This window comes from Cyprinodon tularosa, unplaced genomic scaffold, assembly GCF_016077235.1.
Source record: "Cyprinodon tularosa strain WSP-4 unplaced genomic scaffold, ASM1607723v1 ctg1132, whole genome shotgun sequence".
Taxonomy (NCBI): Eukaryota; Metazoa; Chordata; class Actinopteri; order Cyprinodontiformes; family Cyprinodontidae; genus Cyprinodon; species Cyprinodon tularosa.
The window spans coordinates 15833-23122 of NW_024037929.1; the positions used below are offsets into that span (position 1 = coordinate 15833).

Here is a 7290-nt window from a genome sequence, read left to right on the forward strand (position 1 = left end):
TCATTTTTAAAGTGCAGCAGTGATAAAATGTAAAAAAAAAATGTTAAACCCAATTTTATACAACATTCAGCAGTGTGTGTCCCCCATGGTTCTGCTGGAGGTTTCTTCCTGTTCAAAGGGAGTTTTTCCTCTCCAGACTGTGAGGGATTGCCTTTGAGTCAATGAGTCGATGCAATCAGCTGGTTTTCCTTAGATAGAAAACTTTGAATCAATCTGACTGGATGATCTGGTTGAACTGGAAAGTGCCTTGAGATGACACGTGTTATGAGTTGGAGCTATAGAAATAAACTGAATTGAAATGACATGTAGGTCATTAGTTTTAATGCCGTGAAATATCAGACTTTTATGATAAAAATGTAGTTTCGATGACTTTGGACTAATTATATACTTTTGAACTTAGACAATTAAATGTCAGAGGTACAACTGTGTGGATGTTTGTTTCTGTTGAGTAACTCCAACCGGAACAACAACTCTGCCTTTTCTGCTTCAAAGAACATAGCTGATACACCCTTCATTGTCTGGGAGAGCTCCTAACTAGTCAGACAGCATTTTATAATCAACATACCCTCAGCTGAGAAACTGAGTTGAGCATTATGATTTCTGGAGACGCAGAATGAGACAAATGTGAACAAGATCGATCAGCTCAGCCTTGGAAACATTACCACAGAGGAGTTTAAACAATACCACACTAAAAGGTGAGAGTTCTTTTCTGAACAAACAAAACTCTTGCACCATAAATATTTTTTTTTTCTGTTAGAAAGTGGAAACAAACTGATCATAGTTAGTTCACAGCTGAAGGCGGAAGTTAAACATAGGCCAGTGAATCTGGCAGTAATAGTAATCTGTTGTTAACATCTTCAGCAGTGTTATCTGCTATTGTTAAACTTTAGCAGCATCATTTCATTACATGTCAAATTACTGTAACTTAATTCAGCTTATTTACCTTCACTATTTAATGTATTTGATAAGTCTGAGGCGACTTAATTGGTTCTCTACTTAAAAATGGCTTTTGCAATTTAATTCATAGGAATCTACACAGAATTTAACAGTAAAGGAAAGCTATATATATATATAAAGCTATAAGCTATAGATAAACACTGAATCAAAATTCTAAATTCTAAGTTATGACAGAAAATAATTTTTATAAATAAGTTATATTTAGTGATAATATGTGATTGATACAACTGTTAACATTTCTCTTTATTTTACCTTTTTGTTTGCTTGACTTTTTTGTGTTTCTACATTAATACAATAAATGGGATATAAAGAAAACAATTCTTGTAGTTTTTCAATAATAGGACTGGGTCAAAGCAAAGTCATACAGCAACTATGGATCCTGATCCGAGAAAGTCAACCTCTTCTTCTAACCATCGTGTGATAAGTGACATTTCCATAGGCAAGCATCCAGACTTCTCTATGGATGAAAGGTGTGTTAAAGTCAACTTTTAACTATACTCTTTACTTAATACTTTGTTAGAGAATGATGATTTTAACTCTTAAATAAGTTTTTGGTCATATTTAATTTTATATAATTATGAAACACAAATTTGACATCTTTACCAGGAATTCTTCAAGGTCTATGGAACATGAAATAAATGTAAAGTCCCAACATCCGACTGATCCATCTTTAAAGAGCCATCGGTCCAGGAGTCCACCACCAGATTTCAGGTTTGACCCTCCTGTCATTATATGAGTTCATGAGGTCTGATAGACACTAAAAATGTGCAATGGTTCAATTCAATTCAGTTTATTTCTAAAGCGCCAAATTACAACACGTCATATCAAGACACTTTACAGAGACAATTTGGCTGCGATCTATACAACTAAAACAAAATTAGTATTTTCATACAAGAATCTAAAACAGTTAATTTTTCACCAGATATTGAAAGGTGCTGTTCTCCACCTCTGATTCATTTGTGTTATGCTAGGTACTGACTTATGTCATGTGTTTGTATTCAGACATAGAACAGAGTGACACAAGGGCAAAGGAGCCAGCCAGAATGTTTTCTTTAGGAGAAAATGCAGTTTTCTCTAAGAGAAAACTGCTGTTTCATATCTCCAACTATGGCATCTATCTACCAGGTTTTATGCAGAGCAGACAGAGAATTAAAGAACAACATCAAAAGGAAAAAAACAGTGAATTCGTCGTGCTTGTAAACAATATTTGATGTTATCCAAGAGGTTTCCTCTCTGCAGCAGAAATATTGAACTCTTGGCAGTTAATTTGGTTCACGTCAGTTACCCAGATAACTCACCTGTGTGTTAATTTATGTTGTTGCCAACACTGCATGTGATGTTATCTTGTTTGTTGCTAAGGTTTAATGCAGTCTAATGCATTTTGTGACAATAAGAGGTGATTTTATTAATCATTACTCTAAGCTATGCTTCCAACTTTCCAGTAGTTTGTCATAGGCTGCAAAAATTTTGGACTTGTTTGAATATGCAAATTTAGCTAATTTCAAGGACTCTAGCTCTGCACTACTTCTTTAGGCAAACTCTTGTCAACTCTTTTTCTCTATGTCCAAAGAATAGGCCCATTTTACAAAAGGGAACCTGCATTAATTGAACTGTAAGCAGATGATATCAGTAAGCTGAAACCCATAGACCAGGAGTCTTCAACATTTTCCAGGCCAAGGACCCCCAAACTGATGGCTAGATGGAGCAGGGACCCCCTAATTATATATATTGAATGAAATAGTGTTCTATCAAACTGGTCCTATAGTCACTCTATTACAGATGGAGTAATGTAACTAAAGTAATCCCTCCCTGGGATTATTAAAGTATTTCTGATTCCTGGTTGATGGGACAGGTGTTGTGAATGAAACGGTGCCCAGCTTGAAAGAGCTCCTGTGTGTCGCTGAATGTTTGCATTGAGACTGAAACACATCTATTGCCTCCATTTATCTGTTTTCAAAAAAAGATTTTGGGCTCTATATAAAACTCCAAACTCAACACTAATTCTGACATTTTGAATTGAAAAAGCTTCCTGCTAAATGCCTGCAAACTTGGAAACCAAGTCCAGTGGATAATTTTTTTTACTTATTTGGAATGACTATGACTTGGATGACTGAATATCGTCACCAGCATAGGAGGAATACTATTAAATATAGCTGAAATACACATCCAGTCAAGCAAATATACGTTAAAACGGCCGCTTAAAGTAAATAAAAAATTTGTAGACATCTGGACCCATTATTCTTTTGAAAGTATCTCAAACTGCATTGTGGATAGGCTTTATTAAAATTCAGACATCTGAAATCCTAATTAAACTAGTCATAAAAAAGGAGTGGATATCTGCAATGACCTTAGCACTAGTAGAAATATATTTTTGATGTCAAGAATTGGATTTCTGGATATCTAGAATGTTATATTCATTTTTTAGATCTGAAATGGTCATTATGTCTGGCAGTAACTGTATTATGGAAAACTGATTTTAGGTTTCATCCTCATCAAAGTCAGTTTTAGACATCCAGAAGGTTTATTTTAGATAGGAAGAATGTTGTTATAGATCAGAGATGGGCAATTCCAGTTTTTGGGGGCCGGTATCCTGCAACTTTTAGATCCATCCTTGGTCTAACACACCTGAATCAAATTGCTGAGTTACCTTCTCAGTATGCAGTCGGTTCCTGCAGAGTCCGCTCAATCATCTAATTACTTGATTCCGGTGTGTTGATCCAAAGGCTCATCTAAAAGTTGCAGAATACAGGCCCTCAGGAACCAGAATTGCCCTCCTCTGTTTTAGATAACTGGAAGTAAAAGCCCAAAAGACATGAATAGGAAATGTGATGTCATTTGTACTAGTAAGGATTACATTTAAAATATTTGAAAAGCTTAATTTAGGGGTTTGCTTTGGTGGCGCAGTGGTTAGCGCATACTTCCCGTGCACAGAGGCCTTAGTCCTCGATGAAGCCGACCTGGGTTCAAATCCCGCCTGTGTTTCTTTTCTGCATGTCTCTCCCCCTCTCTCATACCTTTCCTGTCAGCCTATTGTCCAAAAAATAGAGCAACTAGTGCTGTAAAAAAAAAAAAAAAAGAATAGTTTATTTTAGATAGGAAGAATGTTCTTTTAGATATGTGAAATGCTAATTTTGGCTAGAAAGAAATCCATTTTAGATATCCGGATTACATATTCAGTAAAAGTATTTAAACAGCCTGCCATAGTGTTCAAGATGGTGAGCCAGCCCTTCAACTCCTCTTCTCCATCGCATCATTAAGCAAACCTTTTGCATATGAATCAAACTGAAAACTTTTTTAAACATAAATTTGGATTTTAAATTACATTTAAAGTGTCCTACTTTTGTTTTTCCAATGAGTTTATACTATAAGTTGAATGTGAGTTGGATGATTCTGTTCCATCTTGATCTGTTTGGATAATCAACGACCTTATCAGAAAAGAGAGCCAACTCAGGAAAAGTAGGTATCCCAAAATAGGTGCAACCTAGGACATGGAGACAGCTCTGTCATGATGGATCAAAGGAGCAAGCCCATATGCAGAACACACACGGAGGAGGCAGGGAAAAAGTTCAAATGTTTATTAAAAGTCCTGAACACGAGATCATAAATAAGTTCTGAGACTGGTTCGCTGAAGTCTTGACTGGGACCGGAGACTGTTGGTTAGCAGAGTTCATGAGAAGCTAAGCGTCTAGCTTCAGGCTTAGCATGGCAGACCTTGATCTGAGCTTCCAGCTCATTGCAGAGAACAACAGGGAATATCCACATAGGATTCTTCAGGCTGATTCCACATAGGAATCTTCAGGTAAAACTCCACACAGAAGTCTTCAGGTTAAGTCCACATAGGAATCTTCAGGTTGGCTCGCCAGGGCAGATTAGCAGGTTAGGCTCACCTAGAGCTTCAGGCTAGAGACAGGATTCCAGTGAGGCAGCTCATCCAGAGCTTCAGACTAGCGACAGGTTTCCTGTGAGGCACAGACAAAGGAGAGATTAGAATCTGATCTCACACTAGAGACAACTAAGATTCAATCAGTAACAGAGGCTCAGGTAGCTAACCAAACTAAGATCAACACTGCGGCGTGGAAGCAAGGTCTGGCAGGAGCTTATAAAGGGGAGGTCTCCTGATGAGTAGATGAACAACAGGTGTGCTGGAAGACTCCAGCCCTAGAAGACCCACGGCGCACTCTGCTGGAGACAGAGGGTAATCTCCAGATCCCAACAGTAACTCCAGTCCTAAAAGACAATAACACAGAACAGAAGAGGATCCTTGGCGCCCTCTGGTGGGCAAGCCTGAGGATCCCAACAAGCTCTCACTTGACTAAGATTAGCTTTACTAAAATTAGGTGAACTATTGCTACGTTCAGACCGCAGACCGCGCGCTGCAGAAGCAGCAGAAGCAGTTAGTTTATATGCAAAGTCAATGGTTGACGTGCATCTAGGAACAGCAAAATGTCCTGCAGCGTGTTTTCAGCAGCAGGAGTAGCGCCTCATGAGCTTCTGAGCATCTGAAGGTCTCATCATTAGGCCAGCGACGTGCTGCAAAAGCATCAGCTTTTGGAGTGGGAAAAAGACCAGGCAAGGGGCTGCTGTTGAATGGGATTCCCAGTGACAGCACACCGGCGGTGTACAGGGGTCTGAGCGGCTCTGATAGAAATAATATTTGAAGGCAGGATGGTAAACTGGATGAACTGACTGCACACACCATGTTTTCAGATGGACTTTCTCACTTCAACATAGATTGAAACTACTTTTTACCTGCTGATGACAGCAAATATAGCAAAGCTGCTCTCTGCATCAGAAGCATCAGATGTATCTGGACACACTTTACTGGATGTCTGACCTTAATGTGAACAATCATCAGAAATTAAGCAGCAGAAGCGTCTTTGATGCTTCCGGCACTTTTGGTCATGACATAGCATTATTCATTAAAATAAGCCAAGGGACTCTCTGGATTTCATCCGCCATAGTTAAAGGAAAAGAAAGGATAGGGTAGCTCCACCCAACACGCAACACGCATAAGACCCACTTTTTGACCGCTGTTGGATTCAGAAAATGTAGGTTTGCAAAAAAATAGAAATTGAGTCTACACAGGAAAGAGATTCAAGCAGCTTCTGCTGGAGCGGAAGGAAAAGCCCAACCCAACTTCAAGCTTTCCTTCTCCGAATCCCCTCCTGCAGCCGTCTTTTATTAACAGAACATAACACATGATTACAAAACAGTATTTGTTCTGACAGAACAATTGATCAGTTCATAAAGACAGAATGCTCCATCAGAATGACAAGGCAGGATGGTCTCCTGACTAAATCATGATACAGCAGTGGAGCAAAAATGTTTCATAAGGACACATTCATTTTATAATCATCATTGAATAAACCTAACAACCATGCAGCTAGAGCAGCAGAGATGCTTCAGATGTGCGTTAGAACTAAACTTGTACAAGCATCAAAAATGAAGCAGCACGCGCATTATTACTGCTTCTGCTGCGTGAGGTCTGAAAGTAGCATTAAGGAAAAAAGTGCAATACTAATTTTTTATGCCTCTTATGTCTTTATTGAGAAGGTGAGAACTACAAATAAGAGCATAATTCTTATATATTCCCAAAAACTAAGACCGTTTGTTTAAATTATTGGATGCAAACTATTAGTACCTATCCCATACCAGGAAGCAGATTTCTCATCTCGATCAAAATATTTATATTTTATTTTAAAAGTTTAATCAAATCCAGTTACCACTTCGAAGAGCGCATCTCACTCCTTTGAAACAAACTTCTTATTGCAGGCATGGATGAAGAGATGCTGAGTTTGGAAATAGAGAACAAACCAATGTTGTATGATCATAATTATACATGTTACAAAGACCCACGACGAAAAGAAAATGTTTGTACAGAAACGCGTGTGATTAATGCTGATGGTTAGTTTTAATCATGTCATAGTAAACTAAGTGTGCATTATCGCATGTTTTTCTCATGTAAATTTAATGATAATATAGCGCATACTCTCCTTGAGCTTCAAGGAAGTCGGAGCCGAGCAAGACGGGAGGAACCACAGAGAATGTAGGCTTTGCTTTGCCCAGGCGATCTGGAACGCAGAGGGGCTTAGGATGTGGGATGAGTCTTGACCGTCGCAGCAGTGCCAGCGCATTGTAGGTGACAGCTAATGGCTGTTAATTTTAATGCAACAAAGTATGTAGCAAACATTTATTATGGTCTCCGGACCTCGTCTGTATCCGCCACAGAAACTCTCTGCCATTCTGCCTGTTCCTCAGCTGAGTGGTCAAGATTTAAAAGGGCCTAAGATAGAAGGTTAGCCCCAAAGAACATAGCTGACACACCCTTCAGTA

The 7290-nt window shown here is 38.7% G+C and overlaps 1 long non-coding RNA gene across 1 annotated transcript; it reads left to right on the forward strand.

The window, feature by feature from the left end:
- Nucleotides 1–535: 535 nt before the first annotated feature.
- LOC119795038 lies at nt 536–1669 on the forward strand. Its single transcript, XR_005282279.1, has 3 exons — nt 536–695; nt 1285–1427; nt 1564–1669. It is a non-coding gene; the product is annotated as an uncharacterized LOC119795038 (long non-coding RNA).
- Nucleotides 1670–7290: the final 5621 nt, after the last annotated feature.